The following is a 21,603-nucleotide window of genomic DNA, read 5'->3' on the forward strand; positions in this document are numbered from 1 at the left end:
GAACGAACGAACGAACGTACGAAAGAAAGATCGAACGAACAAACAAACAAACGTACGTACGAACGAACGCACATCGTACGCACTTCATACGTACGTACGTTCGTTTGTTCGGTCGTTCGTACGTACCTTCGTTAGTTCTTTCGTTCTTTCGTTAGTTCGTTCGTTCGTTAGCTCGTTCGATCGTTTTTTTCTTCGTACGTACGTACATAAGTACGTACGTTCTTTCATTCGTTCGTTCTTTGCTGCACGTTCGTTCGTTCGTTCGCACGTACGTACGCTCTATCGTTCGTACGTACTTACGTTCCTACGTTCGGTCCTTCTTACGTCTGAACGTACGTACTTTAGTTCGTTCGATCGTTTTTTTCTACGTCCGTACGTACCTATGTAACTACGTACGTAAGTATGTACGCACGAATAAACAAACGAACGTACATACGTACGTGCCTACGAATGAACGAACGAACTAACGAAAAAATGAACCTACGAATGAACAAACAAACGTACGTACGTACGAACGATCGAGCGAACGAAGGAACGTGCGTACGTAATAACGAACGAACTAACGAAAAAATGAACCAACGAATGAACAAACAAACGTACGTACGTACGATGGAGCGAACGAAGGAACGTGCGTACGAACGATCGAACAAATCAACTAACGTATGTACGTGCGAACGACTAAACGAACGAAATTAAGGAACGAACGAACAAAAGAACGAACTAACAAAAGAACAATGTAACAAAAGAACGGACGAACGTAGTACGTACATTAAAATGAACGAACGAACGAACAAACGAACGAACTACGAAAGAAAGATCGAACGAAAGTACGTACGAACGAACGCACATACGCACGTCATACGTACGTACGTTCGTTTGTTCGGTCGTTCGTACGTACCTTCGTTAGTTCTTTCGTTCTTTCGTTAGTTCGTTCGATCGTTTTTTTCTTCGTCCGTACGTACATAAGTATGTTCGTTCGTTCCTTCGTTCGTTCCTTCGTTCGTTCTTTGCTCGTTCGTTCGTTCATTCGTACATATGTACCTACGTACGTACGTTCGCTCGTTCGTCCGTTCGCTCGTTCGTCCGTTCGTTTGTACGTACGTTTGTTCGTTAATCCTTTCGTTCGATCATTCGATCGTTCTTTTGTTCGTCTGTTTGTTCGAACGTAAGTTCTTTCGTTTGTTCGTTGCTTAATTTCGTTCGTTTAGTCGTTCGTACGTACATACGTTAGTTCATTTGTTCGCTCGTGCGATCGTTCCTACATACGTACGGATATATGTACGTACGTTCGTTCGTTCGTACGTACGTTCGTTTGTTTGTTCGTTCGATCTTTCTTTCGTACGCAAGTGCGTACGTTTGTTCCTTCGTTCGTTCTTTTTAATGTACGTACTACGTTCGTTCGTTCTTTTGTTCGTTCGTTCTTATGTTCGTTCGTACGTACCTGCGTTCGGACGTACGTTGCTTCGTTCGCTCGATCGTACGTACGTACGTTTGTTTGTTCATTCGTTGGTTCATTCTTTCGTTAGTTCGGTCGTTCGTTCTTTGCTCGTTTGTTCGGTACGTTCGTTTGTTTATTCGTACGTACGTACGTTCGTTCGTTCGTTCGCACGTACGTACGCTCTATCTTTCGTACGTACTTACGTTCCTACGTTCGTTCCTTCTTACGTCTGAACGTACGTACACACGTACCACCTTTTGTTCGTTGCTTCGTTCTTTCGTTCGTTCGTTTGTTCGTACGTGCGCATGTACGTACGCACACACGTACGTACGCAGGTACGTACGTTCGAACGCACGTCGTAAGCACATACGCACGTAATACGTACGTACGTTCGTTCATTCGTTCGTTCGTTCGTTCTTTGCTCGTTCGGTCGTTCGTTCGTTCATTCGTACATACGTACCTACGTATGTACGTTCGCTCGTTCGTCCGTTCTTTCGTACGTACGTTTGTTCGTTAATTCTTTCGTTCGATCATTCGATCGTTCTTTTGTTAGTCTGTTCGTTCGAACGTGAGTTCTTTCGTTCGTTCGTTCCTTAATTTCGTTCGTTTTGTCGTTCGTACGTACATACGTGAGTTCATTTGTTCGCTCGTTCGATCGTTCCTACGTACGGATGTATGTACGTACGTTCGTTCGTTCTTTCGTTCGTTCGTTCGTACGGACGTACGTTCGTTCGTTTGATCTTTCTTTCGTACGCAAGTGCGTACGTTCGTTCGTTCGTTCGTTCGTTCATTCTAATGTACGTACTACGTTCTTACGTACGTTCGTTCGTTCTTTTGTTCGTTCGTACGTACCTACGTTCGGACGTGCGTTCGTTCGTTCGTTTGTACGTATGTACACACGTTCCTTCGTTCGCTCGATCGTACGTACGTTAGTTTGTTCATTCGTTGGTTCATTTTTGCGTTAGTTCGTTCGTTCGTAGGTACGTACGTATGTACGTTCGTTTGTTTATTCGTCCGTACTTACTTAGGTACGTACTTACGTACGAACGTTCGTTCCTACGTACTTACGTACGAACGTTCGTTCGTACGTACGTACTTATCTACGTACGTACGTTCGTTCGTTCGTACGTACTTATCTACGTACGTACGTTCACACGTGCGTACGCTCGATCATTTGTACGTACTTACGTTCCTACGTTCGTTCCTTCTTACGTATGAACGTACGTACAAACGTACCACCTTTTGTTCGTTGCTTCGTTCTTTCGTTCGTACGTTCGCACACACGTACGACGCAGGTACGCACGTCGTACGCACGTACGCACATACGCACGTCATACGTACGTACGTTCGTTTGTTCGGTCGTTCGTACGTACCTTCGTTAGTTCTTTCGTTATTTCGTTCGTTCGTTCGTTCCATCGTATTTTTCTTCGTACGTACGTACATAAGTACGTACGTTCGTTCGTTCGTTCGCACGTACGTACGCTCTATTGTTCGTACGTACTTACGTTCCTACGTTCGTTCCTTCTTACGTCTGAATGTACGTACAAACGTACCACCTTTTGTTCGTTGCTTCGTTCTTTCGTTCGTTCGTTTGTTCGTACGTGCGCATGTACGTACGCACACACGCACGTTCGCAGGTACGTACGTTCGTACGCACGTACGCAGGTACGTATTTTCGTACGCACATACGCACGTCATACGTACGTACGTTCGTTCGTTCGGTCGTTCGTACGTACCTTCGTTAATTCTGTCGTTTTTTCGTTAGTTCGTTCCTTCATTCGTTCGTACGTACGTTAGTTCGTTCCATCGTTTTTTTTCTTCGTCCGTACGTACTTATGTAACTACGTACCTAAGTATGTACGCACGAATAAACAAACGAACGTACCTACGAACGAACGAACGAACTAACGAAAAAATGAACCAACGAATGAACAAACAAACGTACGTACGTACGATGGAGCGAACGAAGGAACGTGCGTACCTACGTACAAACGACCGAACGAACGTAGTACGTACATTAGACTGAACAAACGGACGAACGTATGCACTTGCGTACGAAAGAACGATTGAACGTACAAAAAAACGAACGTACGTACGAACGGAACGAAGGAAGGAACGTAGGTACGTACGAACGAACAAAAGAACGTAAGAACGGAGTACGTACATTAGAATGAAGGAACAAACGAACGAACAAACGTACGTCCGAACGTAGTTACGTAAGAACGAACAAAAGAAAGAACGAACGTACGAACGTAGTACGTACATTAAAATGAACGAACGAACGAACGTACGAAAGAAAGATCGAACGAACAATCAAACAAACGTACGTACGAACGAACGCACATCGTACGCACGTCATACGTACGTACGTTCGTTTGTTCGGTCGTTCGTACGTACCTTCGTTAGTTCTTTCGTTAGTTCGTTCGTTCGTTAGCTCGTTCGATCGTTTTTTTCTTCGTACGTACGTACATAAGTACGTACGTTCTTTCATTCGTTCGTTCTTTGCTGCACGTTCGTTCGTTCGTTCGCACGTACGTACGCTCTATCGTTCGTACGTACTTACGTTCCTACGTTCGGTCCTTCTTACGTCTGAACGTACGTACAAACGTACCACCTTTTGTTCGTTGCTTCGTTCTTTCGTTCGTTCGTTTGTTCGTTCGTACGTGCGCATGTACGTACGCACACACGTACGTACGCACACACGTACGTACGCAGGTACGTACGTTCGTTCATTCGTTCGTTCATTCGTTCGTTCTCTGCTCGTTCGTTCGGTACGTTCGTTTGTTTATTCGTACGTACGTACGTTCGTTCGTTCGTTAGCACGTACGTTCGCTCTATCGTTCGTACGTGCTTACGTTCCTACGTTCGTTCCTTCTTACGTATGAACGTAAGTACAAACGTACCACCTTTTGTTCGTTGCTTCGTTCTTTCGTTTGTTCGTACGTGCGCATGTACGTACGCACACATGCACGTACGCAGGTACGTACGTTCGTACGCACGTACGCAGGTACGTACGTTCGTACGCACATACGTACGTACGTTTGTTTGTTCGGTCGTTCGTACGTACCTTCGTTAAGTCTGTCGTTGTTTCGTTAGTTCGTTCCTTCGTTCGTTCGTACGTACTTTAGTTCGTTCGTTCGATCGTTTTTTTCTACGTCCGTACGTACCTATGTAACTACGTACGTAAGTATGTACGCACGAATAAACAAACGAACGTACATACGTACGTGCCTACGAATGAACGAACGAACTAACGAAAAAATGAACCTACGAATGAACAAACAAACGTACGTACGTACGAACGATCGAGCGAACGAAGGAACGTGCGTACGTAATAACGAACGAACGAACTAACTAACGAAAAAATGAACCAACGAATGAACAAACAAACGTACGTACGAACGATCGAGCGAACGAAGGAACGTGCGTACGTAATAACGAACGAACTAACGAAAAAATGAACCAACGAATGAACAAACAAACGTACGTACGTACGATGGAGCAAACGAAGGAACGTGCGTACGAACGATCGAACAAATCAACTAACGTATGTACGTGCGAACGACTAAACGAACGAAATTAAGGAACGAACGAACAAAAGAACGAACTAACAAAAGAACAATGTAACAAAAGAACGGACGAACGTAGTACGTACATTAAAATGAACGAACGAACGAACAAACGAACGAACTACGAAAGAAAGATCGAACGAAAGTACGTACGAACGAACACACATACGCACGTCATACGTACGTACGTTCGTTTGTTCGCTCGTTCGTACGTACCTTCGTTAGTTCTTTCGTTCTTTCGTTAGTTCGTTCGATCGTTTTTTTCTTCGTCCGTACGTACATAAGTATGTTCGTTCGTTCGTTCCTTCGTTCGTTCTTTGCTCGTTCGTTCGTTCATTCGTACATATGTACCTACGTACGTACGTTCGCTCGTTCGTCCGTTCGTTTGTACGTACGTTTGTTCGTTAATCCTTTCGTTCGATCATTCGATCGTTCTTTTGTTCGTCTGTTTGTTCGAACGTAAGTTCTTTCGTTTGTTCGTTGCTTAATTTCGTTCGTTTAGTCATTCGTACGTACATACGTTAGTTCATTTGTTCGCTCGTGCGATCGTTCCTACATACGTACGGATATATGTACGTACTTTCGTTCGTTCGTACGTACGTTCGTTTGTTTGTTCGTTCGATCTTTCTTTCGTACGCAAGTGCGTACGTTTGTTCCTTCGTTCGTTCTTTTTAATGTACGTACTACGTTCGTTCGTTCTTTTGTTCGTTCGTTCTTTTGTTCGTTCGTTCTTATGTTCGTTCGTACGTACCTGCGTTCGGACGTACGTTGCTTCGTTCGCTCGATCGTACGTACGTACGTTTGTTTGTTCATTCGTTGGTTCATTCTTTCGTTAGTTCGGTCGTTCGTTCATTCGTTCGTTCCTTCGTTCGTTCTTTGCTCGTTTGTTCGGTACGTTCGTTTGTTTATTCGTACGTACGTTCGTTCGTTCGCACGTACGCACGCTCTATCTTTCGTACGTACTTACGTTCCTACGTTCGTTCCTTCTTACGTCTGAACGTACGTACACACGTACCACCTTTTGTTCGTTCCTTCGTTCTTTCGTTCGTTCGTTTGTTCGTACGTGCGCATGTACGTACGCACACACGTACGTACGCAGGTACGTACGTTCGAACGCACGTCGTAAGCACATACGCACGTAATACGTACGTACGTTCGTTCATTCGTTCGTTCGTTCTTTGCTCGTTCGGTCGTTCGTTCGTTCTTTGCTCGTTCGGTCGTTCGTTCGTTCGTTCGTTCATTCGTACATACGTACCTGTACGTTCGCTCGTTCGTCCGTTCTTTCGTACGTACGTTTGTTCGTTAATTCTTTCGTTCGATCATTCGATCGTTCTTTTGTTAGTCTGTTCGTTCGAACGTGAGTTCTTTCGTTCGTTCGTTCCTTAATTTCGTTCGTTTAGTCGTTCGTACGTACATACGTGAGTTCATTTGTTCGCTCGTTCGATCGTTCCTACGTACGGATGTATGTACGTACGTTCGTTCGTTCTTTCGTTCGTTCGTTCGTACGGACGTACGTTCGTTCGTTTGATCTTTCTTTCGTACGCAAGTGCGTACGTTCGTTCGTTCGTTCGTTCGTTCATTCTAATGTACGTACTACGTTCTTACGTACGTTCGTTCGTTCTTTTGTTCGTTCGTACGTACCTACGTTCGGACGTGCGTTCGTTCGTTCGTTTGTACGTATGTACACACGTTCCTTCGTTCGCTCGATCGTACGTACGTTAGTTTGTTCATTCGTTGGTTCATTTTTGCGTTAGTTCGTTCGTTCGTAGGTACGTACGTATGTACGTTCGTTTGTTTATTCGTCCGTACTTACTTAGGTACGTACTTACGTACGAACGTTCGTTCCTACGTACTTACGTACGAACGTTCGTTCGTACGTACGTACTTATCTACGTACGTACGTTCGTTTGTTCGTACGTACTTATCTACGTACGTACGTTCACACGTGCGTACGCTCGATCATTTGTACGTACTTACGTTCCTACGTTCGTTCCTTCTTACGTATGAACGTACGTACAAACGTACCACCTTTTGTTCGTTGCTTCGTTCTTTCGTTCGTACGTTCGCACACACGTACGACGCAGGTACGCACGTCGTACGCACGTACGCACATACGCACGTCATACGTACGTACGTTCGTTTGTTCGGTCGTTCGTACGTACCTTCGTTAGTTCTTTCGTTATTTCGTTCGTTCGTTCGTTCCATCGTATTTTTCTTCGTACGTACGTACATAAGTACGTACGTTCGTTCGTTCGTTCGCACGTACGTACGCTCTATTGTTCGTACGTACTTACGTTCCTACGTTCGTTCCTTCTTACGTCTGAATGTACGTACAAACGTACCACCTTTTGTTCGTTGCTTAGTTCTTTCGTTCGTTCGTTTGTTCGTACGTGCGCATGTACGTACGCACACACGCACGTACGCAGGTACGTACGTTCGTACGCACGTACGCAGGTACGTATTTTCGTACGCACATACGCACGTCATACGTACGTACGTTCGTTCGTTCGGTCGTTCGTACGTACCTTCGTTAATTCTGTCGTTTTTTCGTTAGTTCGTTCCTTCATTCGTTCGTACGTACGTTAGTTCGTTCCATCGTTTTTTTTCTTCGTCCGTACGTACTTATGTAACTACGTACCTAAGTATGTACGCACGAATAAACAAACGAACGTACCTACGAACGAACGAACGAACTAACGAAAAAATGAACCAACGAATGAACAAACAAACGTACGTACGTACGATGGAGCGAACGAAGGAACGTGCGTACCTACGTACAAACGACCGAACGAACGTAGTACGTACATTAGACTGAACAAACGGACGAACGTATGCACTTGCGTACGAAAGAACGATTGAACGTACAAAAAAACGAACGTACGTACAAACGGAACGAAGGAAGGAACGTAGGTACGTACGAACGAACAAAAGAACGTACGAACGGAGTACGTACATTAGAATGAAGGAACAAACGAACGAACAAACGTACGTCCGAACGTAGTTACGTAAGAACGAACAAAAGAAAGAACGAACGTAGTACGTACATTAAAATGAACGAACGAACGAACGTACGAAAGAAAGATCGAACGAACAATCAAACAAACGTACGTACGAACGAACGCACATCGTACGCACGTCATACGTACGTACGTTCGTTCGTTCGGTCGTTCGTACGTACCTTCGTTAATTCTGTCGTTTTTTCGTTAGTTCGTTCCTTCATTCGTTCGTACGTACGTTAGTTCGTTCCATCGTTTTTTTTCTTCGTCCGTACGTACTTATGTAACTACGTACCTAAGTATGTACGCACGAATAAACAAACGAACGTACCTACGAACGAACGAACGAACTAACGAAAAAATGAACCAACGAATGAACAAACAAACGTACGTACGTACGATGGAGCGAACGAAGGAACGTGCGTACCTACGTACAAACGACCGAACGAACGTAGTACGTACATTAGACTGAACAAACGGACGAACGTATGCACTTGCGTACGAAAGAACGATTGAACGTACAAAAAAACGAACGTACGTACGAACGGAACGAAGGAAGGAACGTAGGTACGTACGAACGAACAAAAGAACGTACGAACGGAGTACGTACATTAGAATGAAGGAACAAACGAACGAACAAACGTACGTCCGAACGTAGTTACGTAAGAACGAACAAAAGAAAGAACGAACGTAGTACGTACATTAAAATGAACGAACGAACGAACGTACGAAAGAAAGATCGAACGAACAATCAAACAAACGTACGTACGAACGAACGCACATCGTACGCACGTCATACGTACGTACGTTCGTTTGTTCGGTCGTTCGTACGTACCTTCGTTAGTTCTTTCGTTAGTTCGTTCGTTCGTTAGCTCGTTCGATCGTTTTTTTCTTCGTACGTACGTACATAAGCACGTACGTTCTTTCATTCGTTCGGTCTTTGCTGCACGTTCGTTCGTTCGTTCGCACGTACGTACGCTCTATCGTTCGTAGGTACTTACGTTCCTACGTTCGTTCCTTCTTACGTCTGAACGTACGTACAAACGTACCACCTTTTGTTCGTTGCTTCGTTCTTTCGTTCGTTCGTTTGTTCGTTCGTACGTGCGCATGTACGTACGCACACACGTACGTACGCAGGTACGTACGTTCGTTCATTCGTTCGTTCCTTCGTTCGGTCTCTGCTCGTTCGTTCGGTACGTTCGTTTGTTTATTCGTACGTACGTACGTTCGTTCGTTCGTTAGCACGTACGTTCGCTCTATCGTTCGTACGTGCTTACGTTCCTACGTTCGTTCCTTCTTACGTATGAACGTAAGTACAAACGTACCACCTTTTGTTCGTTGCTTCGTTCTTTCGTTTGTTCGTACGTGCGCATGTACGTACGCACACATGCACGTACGCAGGTACGTACGTTCGTACGCACGTACGCAGGTACGTACGTTCGTACGCACATACGTACGTACGTTTGTTTGTTCGGTCGTTCGTACGTACCTTCGTTAAGTCTGTCGTTGTTTCGTTAGTTCGTTCCTTCGTTCGTTCGTACGTACTTTAGTTCGTTCGTTCGATCGTTTTTTTCTACGTCCGTACGTACCTATGTAACTACGTACGTAAGTATGTACGCACGAATAAACAAACGAACGTACATACGTACGTGCCTACGAATGAACGAACGAACTAACGAAAAAATGAACCTACGAATGAACAAACAAACGTACGTACGTACGAACGATCGAGCGAACGAAGGAACGTGCGTACGTAATAACGAACGAACGAACTAACTAACGAAAAAATGAACCAACGAATGAACAAACAAACGTACGTACGTACGAACGATCGAGCGAACGAAGGAACGTGCGTACGTAATAACGAACGAACTAACGAAAAAATGAACCAACGAATGAACAAACAAACGTACGTACGTACGATGGAGCGAACGAAGGAACGTGCGTACGAACGATCGAACAAATCAACTAACGTATGTACGTGCGAACGACTAAACGAACGAAATTAAGGAACGAACGAACAAAAGAACGAACTAACAAAAGAACAAAGTAACAAAAGAACGGACGAACGTAGTACGTACATTAAAATGAACGAACGAACGAACTACGAAAGAAAGATCGAACGAAAGTACGTACGAACGAACGCACATACGCACGTCATACGTACGTACGTTCGTTTGTTCGCTCGTTCGTACGTACCTTCGTTAGTTCTTTCGTTCTTTCGTTAGTTCGTTCGATCGTTTTTTTCTTCGTCCGTACGTGCATAAGTACGTTCGTTCGTTCCTTCGTTCGTTCTTTGCTCGTTCGTTCGTTCATTCGTACATATGTACCTACGTACGTACGTTCGCTCGTTCGTCCGTTCGTTTGTACGTACGTTTGTTCGTTAATCCTTTCGTTCGATCATTCGATCGTTCTTTTGTTCGTCTGTTTGTTCGAACGTAAGTTCTTTCGTTTGTTCGTTGCTTAATTTCGTTCGTTTAGTCGTTCGTACGTACATACGTTAATTCATTTGTTCGCTCGTGCGATCGTTCCTACATACGTACGGATATATGTACGTACGTTCGTTCGTTCGTACGTACGTTCGTTTGTTTGTTCGTTCGATCTTTCTTTCGTACGCAAGTGCGTACGTTTGTTCCTTCGTTCGTTCTTTTTAATGTACGTACTACGTTCGTTCGTTCTTTTGTTCGTTCGTTCTTATGTTCGTTCGTACGTACCTGCGTTCGGACATACGTTGCTTCGTTCGCTCGATCGTACGTACGTACGTTTGTTTGTTCATTCGTTGGTTCATTCTTTCGTTAGTTCGGTCGTTCGTTCATTCGTTCGTTCCTTCGTTCGTTCTTTGCTCGTTTGTTCGGTACGTTCGTTTGTTTATTCGTACGTACGTTCGTTCGTTCGTTCGCACGTACGTACGCTCTATCTTTCGTACGTACTTACGTTCCTACGTTCGTTCCTTCTTACGTCTGAACGTACGTACACACGTACCACCTTTTGTTCGTTGCTTCGTTCTTTCGTTCGTTCGTTTGTTCGTACGTGCGCATGTACGTACGCACACACGTACGTACGTTCGAACGCACGTCGTAAGCACATACGCACGTAATACGTACGTACGTTCGTTCATTCGTTCGTTCGTTCTTTGTTCGTTCGGTCGTTCGTTCGTTCGTTCGTTCATTCGTACATACGTACCTACGTATGTACGTTCGCTCGTTCGTCCGTTCTTTCGTACGTACGTTTGTTCGTTAATTCTTTCGTTCGATCATTCGATCGTTCTTTTGTTAGTCTGTTCGTTCGAACGTGAGTTCTTTCGTTCGTTCGTTCCTTAATTTCGTTTGTTTAGTCGTTCGTACGTACATACGTGAGTTCATTTGTTCGCTCGTTCGATCGTTCCTACGTACGGATGTATGTACGTACGTTCGTTCGTTCGTACGGACGTACGTTCGTTCGTTTGATCTTTCTTTCGTACGCAAGTGCATACGTTCGTTCGTTCGTTCATTCTAATGTACGTACTACGTTCTTACGTACGTTCGTTCGTTCTTTTGTTCGTTTGTACGTACCTACGTTCGGACGTGCGTTCGTTCGTTCGTTTGTACGTATGTACACACGTTCCTTCGTTCGCTCGATCGTACGTACGTTAGTTTGTTCATTCGTTGGTTCATTTTTGCGTTAGTTCGTTCGTTCGTAGGTACGTACGTATGTACGTTCGTTTGTTTATTCGTCCGTACTTACTTAGGTACGTACTTACGTACGAACGTTCGTTCCTACGTACTTACGTACGAACGTTCGTTCGTTCCTACGTACTTACGTACGAACGTTCGTACGTACGTTCGTTCGTTCGTACGTACTTATCTACGTACGTACGTTCACACGTGTGTACGCTCGATCATTTGTATGTACTTACGCTCCTACGTTCGTTCCTTCTTACGTATGAACGTACGTACAAACGTACCACCTTTTGTTCGTTGCTTCGTTCTTTCGTTCGTACGTTCGCACACACGTACGACGCAGGTACGCACGTCGTACGCACGTACGCACATACGCACGTCATACGTACGTACGTTCGTTTGTTCGGTCGTTCGTACGTACCTTCGTTAGTTCGTTCGTTCGTTCCATCGTATTTTTCTTCGTACGTACGTACATAAGTACGTACATTCGTTCAGTCGTTCGTTCGTTCGTTCGTTCGTTCGTTCGTTCGCACGTACGTACGCTCTATTGTTCGTACGTACTTACGTTCCTACGTTCGTTCCTTCTTACGTCTGAATGTACGTACAAACGTACCACCTTTTGTTCGTTGCTTCGTTCTTTCGTTTGTTCGTACGTGCGCATGTACGTACGCACACACGCACGTACGCAGGTACGTACGTTCGTTCGTTCGGTCGTTCGTACGTACCTTCGTTAATTCTGTCGTTTTTTCGTTAGTTCGTTCCTTCATTCGTTCGTACGTACGTTAGTTCGTTCCATCGTTTTTTTTTCTTCGTCCGTACGTACTTATGTAACTACGTACCTAAGTATGTACGCACGAATAAACAAACGAACGTACCTACGAACGAACGAACGAACGAACTAACGAAAAAATGAACCAACGAATGCACAAACAAACGTACGTACGTACGATGGAGCGAACGAAGGAACGTGCGTACCTACGTACAAACGACCGAACGAACGTAGTACGTACATTAGACTGAACAAACGGACGAACGTATGCACTTGCGTACGAAAGAACGATTGAACGTACAAAAAAATGAACGTACGTACGAACGTACCTTCGTTAGTTCTTTCGTTAGTTCGTTCGTTCGTTAGCTCGTTCGATCGTTTTTTTCTTCGTACGTACGTACATAAGTACGTACGTTCTTTCATTCGTTCGTTCTTTGCTGCACGTTAGTTCGTTCGTGCGCACGTACGTACGCTCTATCGTTCGTACGTACTTACGTTCCTGCGTTCGGTCCTTCTTACGTCTGAACGTACGTACAAACGTACCACATTTTGTTCGTTGCTTCGTTCTTTCGTTCGTTCGTTTGTTCGTACGTGCGCATGTACGTACGCACACACGTACGTACGCAGGTACGTACGTTCGAACGCACGTCGTACGCACATACGCACGTCATACGTACGTACGTTCGTTTGTTCCGTCGTTCGTACGTACCTTCGTTAGTTTTGTCGTTGTTTCGTTCTTTCGTTAGTTCGTTCGTACGTACGTTAGTTCGTTCGATCGTTTTTTTCTTCGTCCGTACGTACATAAGTTCGTTCCTTCGTTCATTCTTTGCAAATTCGTTCGTTCGTACGTACGTACGTTCGCTCGTTCGTCCGTTCGTACGTTTGGTCGTTAATTCTTTTGTTCGTTTGTTCGTTCGAACGTAAGTTCTTTCCTTCGTTCGTTCGCACGTACGTACGCTCGATCGTTCGTACGTACTTACGTTCCTACGTTCGTTCCTTCTTACGTATGAACGTAAGTACAAACGTACCACCTTTTGTTCGTTTGTTCGTACGTGCGCATGTACGTACGCACACACGCACGTACGCAGGTACGTACGTTCGTACGCACATACGCACGTACGTTCGTTTTTTCGGTCGTACCTTCGTTAATTCTGTCGTTATTTCGTTAGTTCGTTCCTTCGTTCGTTCGTACGTACTTTAGTTCGTTCGATCGTTTCTTTCTTCGTCCGTACGTACTTATGTAACTACGTACGTAAGTATGTACGCACGAATAAACAAAGGAACGTACATACGTACGTACCAACGAACGAACTAACGAAACAATGAACCAACGAATCGAGCAAACGAAGAAACGTGCGTACATACAAACGAACAAACGTAGGTACGTAAGAACGAACGAACGAACGAAAAAAATGAACCAACGAATGAACAAACAAACGTACGTACGTACGATGGAGCGAACGAAGGAACGTGCGTACCTACGCACAAACGACTGAACGAACGAACAAACTAACAAAAGAACGGACATTCGAACGAAGGAACAAACGAACGAACAAACGTACGTCCGAACGTAGGTACGTAAGGACGAACAAAAGAAAGAACGAACGTACGAACATATATATGTTAAAATGAACGAACATATATACGAACGAACATATAATGAACGAACATATATATGTTAAAATGAACGAACAAACGAACGAACGTACGAAAGAAAGATCGAACGAACAATCAAACAAACGAACGAACGCACGTCGTACGCACATACGCACGTCATACATACGTACGTTCCTTTGTTCGGTCGTTCGTACGTACCTTCGTTAGTTCTTTCGTTCTTTCGTTAGTTCGTTCGATCGTTTTTTCTTCGTCCGTACGTACATAAGTACGTTCGTACTTTGCTCGTTCGTTCGTTCATTCGTACATATGTACCTACGTACGTACGTTCACTCGTTCGTCCGTTCGTTTGTACGTACGTTTGTTCGTTAATTCTTTCGTTCGATCGTTCTTTTGTTCGTCTGTTCGTTCGAACGTAAGTTCTTTCGTTCGTTCGTTGCTTAATTTCGTTCGTTTAGTCGTTCGTTCGTACGTACGTTAGTTCATTTGTTCGCTCGTGCGATCGTTCCTACATACGTACGGATATATGTACGTACGTACGTTCGTTCGTTCGTACGTACGTACGTTCGTTTGTTCGTTCGATCTTTCTTTCGTACGCAAGTGCGTACGTTTGTTCGTTCATTTTAATGTACGTACTACGTTCGTACGTACGTTCGTTCGTTCGTTCGTTCTTATGTTCGTTCGTACGTACCTGCGTTCGGACGTACGTTGCTTCGTTCGTTCGATCGTACGTACGTACGTTTGTTTGTTCATTCGTTGGTTCATTCTTTCGTTAGTTCGGTCGTTCGTTCGTTCGTTCGTTCCATCGTTTTTTTTTTCTTCGTACGTACGTTCGTTCATTCGTTCGTTAGCACGTACGTACGCTCTATCGTTCGTACGTACTTACGTTCCTACGTTCGTTCCTTCTTACGTCTGAACGTACGTACACACGTACCACCTTTTGTTCGTTGCTTCGTTCTTTCGTTCGTACGTGCGCATGTACGTACGCACACACGCATGTACGCAGGTACGTACGTTCGAACGCACGTCGTACGCACATACGCACGTCATACGTACGTACGTTCGTTAGTTCGTACGTACGTTTTTTTCTTCGTCCGTACGTACATAAGTACGTACGTTCGTTCCTTCGTTCATTCTTTGCAAATTCGTTCGTTCGTTCATTCGTACGTTTGGTCGTTAATTCTTTCGTTCGATCATTTGATCGTTCTTTTGTTCGTCTGTTCGTACGTACTTACGTTCCTACGTTTGTTCCTTCTTACGTATGAACGTAAGTACAAACGTACCACCTTTTGTTCGTTGCTTCGTTCTTTCGTTTGTTCGTACGTGCGCATGTACGTACGCAGACACGCACGTACGCAGGTACGTACGTTCGTACGCACGTACGCACATACGCACGTACGTTTGTTTGTCCTGTCGTTCGTACGTACCTTCGTTAATTCTGTCGTTCTTTCCTTCGTTCGTTCGTACTTACTTTAGTTCGTTCGATCGTTTTTTTTTCTTCGTCCGTACGTACTTATGTAACTACGTACGTAAGTATGTACGCACGAATAAACAAACGAACGTACATGCCTACGAATGAACGAACGAAAAAATGAACGAACGAATGAACAAACAAACGTACGTACGTACGAACGATCGAGCGAACGAAGGAACGTGCGTACGTAATAACAAACGAACGAACGAACGAACTAACGAAAAAATGAACCAACTAATGAACAAACAAACGTACGTACGTACGATGGAGCGAACGAAGGAACGTGCGTACCTACGTACAAACGACCGAACGAACGTAGTACGCACATTAGAGTGAACGGACGAACGTATGCACTTGCGTAAGAAAGAAAGATCGAACAAACAAACAAACGAACGTACGTACGAACGATCAAACAAATCAACTAACGTACGATCGACTAAACGAACGAAATTAAGGAACAAAAGAACGAACTAACAGAAGAACAAACTAACAAAAGAACGGACGAACGTAGTACGTACATTAGAATGAACGAACAAACGAACGAACGAACGAACGTACGTCCGAATGTAGGTACGTAAGAACGAACGTACGAACGAACGAACGCACGTCGTACGCACATACGCACGTACGTTCGTTTGTTCGTACGTACCTTCGTTAGTTCTTTCGTTCTTTCGTTTTTTTCTTTGTCCGTACGTACATAAGTACGTTCGTTCGTTCCTTCGTCCGTTCTTTGCTCGTTCGTTCGTTGCTTAATTTCGTTCGTTTAGTCGTTCGTACGTACATACATTAGTTCATTTGTTCGCTCGTGCGATCGTTCCTACATACGTACGGATATATGTACCTACGTTGGTTCGTTCGTTCTTATGTTCGTTCGTACGTACCTGCGTTCGGACGTACGTTGCTTCGTTCGCTCGAGCGTACGTACGTACGTTTGTTTGTTCGTTCGTTGGTTCATTCTTTCGATAGTTCGGTCGTTCGTTCTTTGCTCGTTACTTTCGTTTGTTTATTCGTACGTACGTACGTACGTTCGTTCGTTCGCACGTACGTACGTACGCTCTATCGTTCGTTCCTTCTTACGTCTGAACGTACGTACACACGTACCACCTTTTGTTCGTTGCTTCGTTCTTTCGTACGTGTGCATGTACGTACGTTCGAACGCACGTCATACGTTCGTTTGTACGTACCTTCGTTAGTTCTGTCGTTCTTTCGTTCGGGCGTTCATTCGTACCTACGTTCGCTCGTTCGTCCATTCGTTCGTACGTACGTTTGTTCGTTAATTTTTTCGTTCAATCGTTCGTGTGTTCGTTCGAACGTAAGTTCTTTCGTTCCTTAATTTCGTTCGTTTAGTCATTCGTACGTACATACGTGAGTTCATTTGTTTGCGCGGTCGATCGTTCCTATATACGTACGGATGTATGTACGTTCGTTCGTTTGTTCGACCTTTCTTTCGTACGCAAGTGCGTTCGTTCGTTCGAATATACGTACTACGTTCGTACGTTCTTCTGTTCGTTCGTACGTACCTACGTTCGGACGTACGCACGTACGTTTGTTTGTTCATTTTTTCGTTCGTTCGTACGTACGTTAGTTTGTTTATTCGTGCGTACTTATCTACGTACGTACGATCGTTCGTAAGTACTTATCTACGTACGTACGTTGGTCCGTAAGTACGCTCGATCGTTCGTACGTACTTACGTTCGTTCCTTACGTATGAACGTACGTACAAACGTTCCACCCTTTGTTCGTTGCTTCGTTCGTTTGTTCGTACGTGCACATGTCCGTACGCACACACGTACGTACGAACGCACGTACGTACGTTCGTTTGTACGTACGTACCTTCGTTCGTTCTGTTGTTCTTTCGTTCGTTGGCTCGTTTCTTTCGTCCGTACGTACGTTCGTTCGTTCGCTCTTTCGTTAATTCTTTCATTCGATCGTTCTTTTTTTCGTTCGTTCGTTTGTTTAGTCGTCCGTACGTACATACGTTAGTTCATTTGTTCGATCGTTCCTACGTACGGATGTATGTACGTACGTTCGTTCGTTCGATCTTTCTTTCGTACGCAAGTGCTTACGTTCACTCTAATGTACGTACCTACGTTCCGACGTAAGATCGTTCGGTCTTTTGTAGCTACGTACGTACGTCAGTTTGTTCATTCGTGCGTACTTAGGTATATATATATATATATAAACATATATAAATAAATATATGTAAATAATTAAATAACTATATATATATATATAATTAAATATATATAAATAAATATATATAAATAATTAAATATATATATATATATATGGTAGTAGATTCTCCTATCAGCTTTGACGTTTGAAGGACTAACAATTATAGCTGTTAGACCACTTGTAAATGACTTGTTTTCCACAAACTTAATGAATAACGTACCTCAGGCTCTTCTATTGGGGTTTTCCAGGGCTATATACACACACACACATCCAAGAACACAAATGTTTCGAGGTTCACTGCAGCTGTTTTCAGATGCGTTTTTATTTATTGATGAACAACTCAATGTACATGATAAATAATAATATACATGATAAATAATAATAAAAAAAGTTTTCTTCAGATGAATAAGAATTTAAATCTAAAATTTAACATTTAAAATTAGGCTTATGGAGAATATATATATGTTAACTCCCTATTCAGTGGGGACGATCAAGAGAGTTTTTGGTGTCCTTATTAAAATACTTTGATTCAGTTAGATCCCGCAAATAACTTTCCATAGTAATCAACATAGCCTTTTTCTCTCGTAACGCCTGTATGTTCGCAAAATGTAATTTTCCCAAATAAAGTGCACCTCATGTTCAAGGCTGAAATGAAGTTACAGGATGTTACTCAACTAAGAGTTCACCGCATTATATAGCAGAAACAGCTTTAAGCCAATGAACTCTTTACATTTGTTTTTTTTTCCGGTGTCATTTCTGTGTTCTTGTTACCACTCTATGTTCTGATGTATATATATATATATATATATAAAGAGAGAGAGTTCCACACTTAAGCGATGTATATATGTATACTGCCAGTACCGCCTGACAGGCCTTCGTGCCGGTGGCACGTAAAAGCACCCACTACACTCTCGGAGTGGTTGGCGTTAGGAAGGGCATCCAGCTGTAAAGATTCTGCCAAATCAGATTGGAGCCTGGTTCGCCAGTCTTCAGTCAAATCGTCCAACCCATGCTAGCATGGAAAGCGGACGTTAAACGATGGTGAGATATATATATATATATATATATATATATATATATATATATATATATATATATATATATATATATCGCAACACATAATTGCCAACTTAGTGTGGTGTTCCATACGTTAATGCTACTGACGTTTAAAACCCCAGGAAAACATCTCCTCCAGCTGGATAACGACACACATCTCTCTCTTTCTCTCTGTATATATATATATAATGTGTGTGTGTGTTGTAGGAAGAATGAATAGATTCTGTAGAACTATGCAGTGTTGAGAAAAATAAGATAGATAAGGTTCCTTAAAAATTCCTTCTCTCTATTTCTAATACTGCATGCGATTCTTCTTTTTTTTCTCTCTATTATTTTGATCTGAAATTAAGTACTGGAATCATATGAATAATTAAGCGACTAGCAACTGTTCTGTTACGTACATCTAGTTAAAAAAGAAAAAGAACTGATGAATCCGTGATGAATGAATCATTTCCACAACTTGTAAATGAAACGTTATGGCAGATTCATTGACGCTAAATACGCGACCCGCAACAGCGATGCTTCCACCATCAGGCGCTCGTGTGTGTGGGTCTGTCTTTGTGTCTGTTTGTCACACATACACAGACCAATACTGGTAGTCAGATGATGGGTATGTCTCGCAGATCGATAAAAATGATCGAGAGAATATGTACCAGACCTAAAAAGGAAAAGAAAAAGAAAAACATAAGTACTCGTGTCGATTTGTTCGACTACAACCCTTCCAGGCGATGCTCCACCAAAGTCGGAGTCCAGTAACTGAAACAAGTAAAAAGATAAAAGATATTAAAAACAAATAACAATGAAAATCAGAAATTAGATTCATTGAAGCGTAAAGTTCTGCATGACATTGTCAATGAACCGAAGCAGAAAATGAGGAACCAAGACCCGCCTTCGCAATGTCCCCGGCTATTATTTCTATAAAATCTGCTACGGACTGTTTCACCATCTGGAAGAGAAAACATAACGAACAACGATCTTATTTTGATGACATTAAGGATTATTGAGTGCTTCAGCCTGTATTTGTGTGTGTTTGTGTATGTGTTCATGTATGTGTGTATCATGCTCTCCATCCCAAATATGTATTTGTGTAACTCTCAGAAAATCTGTGTTGCCTGGTAGTTATGCATGTTGGTCTCATGATCATAGTTTCAATTACCGGATCGGGCTCTGCATTGTTTTCTTGAGCAAAACACTTCATTTCACGATGCTTCAGTCCACCCAGCTATAAGTAAGCTCCAGCAGTCGCCAGGAAGTTAACCCCTGCGACGGGCCGGCTTCTCGTTCAGTGCTGGTAAGTGTTGTAAACTCTATCACTCATACACTTAAACCCCGGCCATTTGTGTCTTAGTGTTCGTGACAGACCTAAATATAAATAAGTCTCAAACAGTTGAAAAATACCACCTAATGTAGTGGGTCTCTAAGCAGCTGCCCCTTAAAACTGTAGCTGACACACCTGATTACAAATTTATACAAGCTTGACTGAACTCTGAGCAATAACACAACTCCAACCTTAAATAATAAAACCTTCAATTATATCTTCTCATCAAACTCATTCTTATTAACTAGTTACCATTCAATAAAGCTCCTCCTACCCCAGAATAAAACAAACTCACCAAAAACTATATAAAGCCAAGATGAACTCGAATGTATCTTGGCTCGATGAAGGTGAACGCGATGAAACTTCGAAGTCACTGTCACCACTCGTAAAAGTATAATGCATTTTGCTAAAGAGTATTGAGTAATTCTCCAGTTTAATGCAATATTTATTATCTTAATATATAACTCAACATGTAAAAAAAAATGAATAGACACTATTATTTTTGTCTCTCCCTGTGTGTGTGTGTAAAAAGACGGGGTGGAAACGGCTAGGACGCTTCAGATCATGGTGATAGTAATAATGGTAGTGAATGGCACGTCGTTGACAGAGGCGACGGGAGTGATAAAGAAGAAGCTCGTAGAGTGAAAATAAGAGGAGCAAATTGATATTGCATGCTGGGTATAGGGGGAGAATAAAGGACGCAACAATGATGACAGGAAGAAGAAGAAGAAGATAGAGTAGGAGGAGGGGCGTGAAAATAAGAAACATTTGTCGATGACCACAACAGAAAAGTTCCTGGGAAAATGCCAGACACACTGAAAACCAATACTGCTGGTGCCATTAGGCACTGCAAAAACACGTCTGATGTCTCCATGCGTAAAAGACACGCCTCTTGCTATCTCTTTACCTCTTCCCAGGTCTTTCTTCGTCTCTTTCGCTCTCCTGTCTCAACAAACATAGATAGATAGATAGGTAGGTGTGTGTTTGTGTTTATAACAAAACTCTGGCACAGGGGATGAGCAAGGGGCATACGGAACAACAGGAAAACGCAGACACACACACACGCTAAATGCAGCTATGCTCGGTCCCTCATCAGTTAACACCATATAGCACCACAATTTCAATATATATTAATTGTATTTGTATGTATATATATATATATATATATATATATACACATAGACAATTAATATAAAGAGCAGGTTACAATATTTCACCAAAAAATTATAATTGTCACTTAATGTGACTAGTGTTAGGAACCACCCACATTGCTAGAAATAAGAGCATTATATATATATATATATATATATATATATATATATATATATATATACATATACATTGTGTGTGTGTATGTATATATATATATATATATATATATGTATACATTATGTGTGTGTGTGTATATATATATATATATATATATATATATATATATATATATATACGTATGTATGTATATATATATATATATACGTATGTATATGTATATATATATATATATACGTATATGTATGAATATATATACGTATACG

General features: G+C 42.6%; 1 protein-coding gene and 1 long non-coding RNA gene across 12 annotated transcripts in view; one reads left to right on the forward strand and one right to left on the reverse strand.

Annotated features, from left to right (window-relative positions):
• Positions 1–21,603, forward strand: part of LOC106869009 (inactive tyrosine-protein kinase transmembrane receptor ROR1) — a 390,499-nt gene that overhangs the window by 281,019 nt on the left and 87,877 nt on the right. The gene's annotated exons all lie outside the window — the stretch shown is intronic.
• The window catches only part of LOC149130927 (uncharacterized), a 144,774-nt gene continuing 141,150 nt past the window's right edge, over positions 17,980–21,603 (reverse strand). For all 6 annotated transcript variants that reach the window (XR_016238542.1, XR_016238545.1, XR_016238543.1 and 3 more), the window contains exon 3: positions 17,980–19,408. This is a non-coding gene — a long non-coding RNA (uncharacterized LOC149130927). The remainder of the gene's footprint in view (positions 19,409–21,603) is intronic.

This window comes from Octopus bimaculoides, chromosome 26 (assembly GCF_046866305.1).
Source record: "Octopus bimaculoides isolate indiv1 chromosome 26, ASM4686630v1, whole genome shotgun sequence".
Taxonomy (NCBI): domain Eukaryota; kingdom Metazoa; phylum Mollusca; class Cephalopoda; order Octopoda; family Octopodidae; genus Octopus; species Octopus bimaculoides.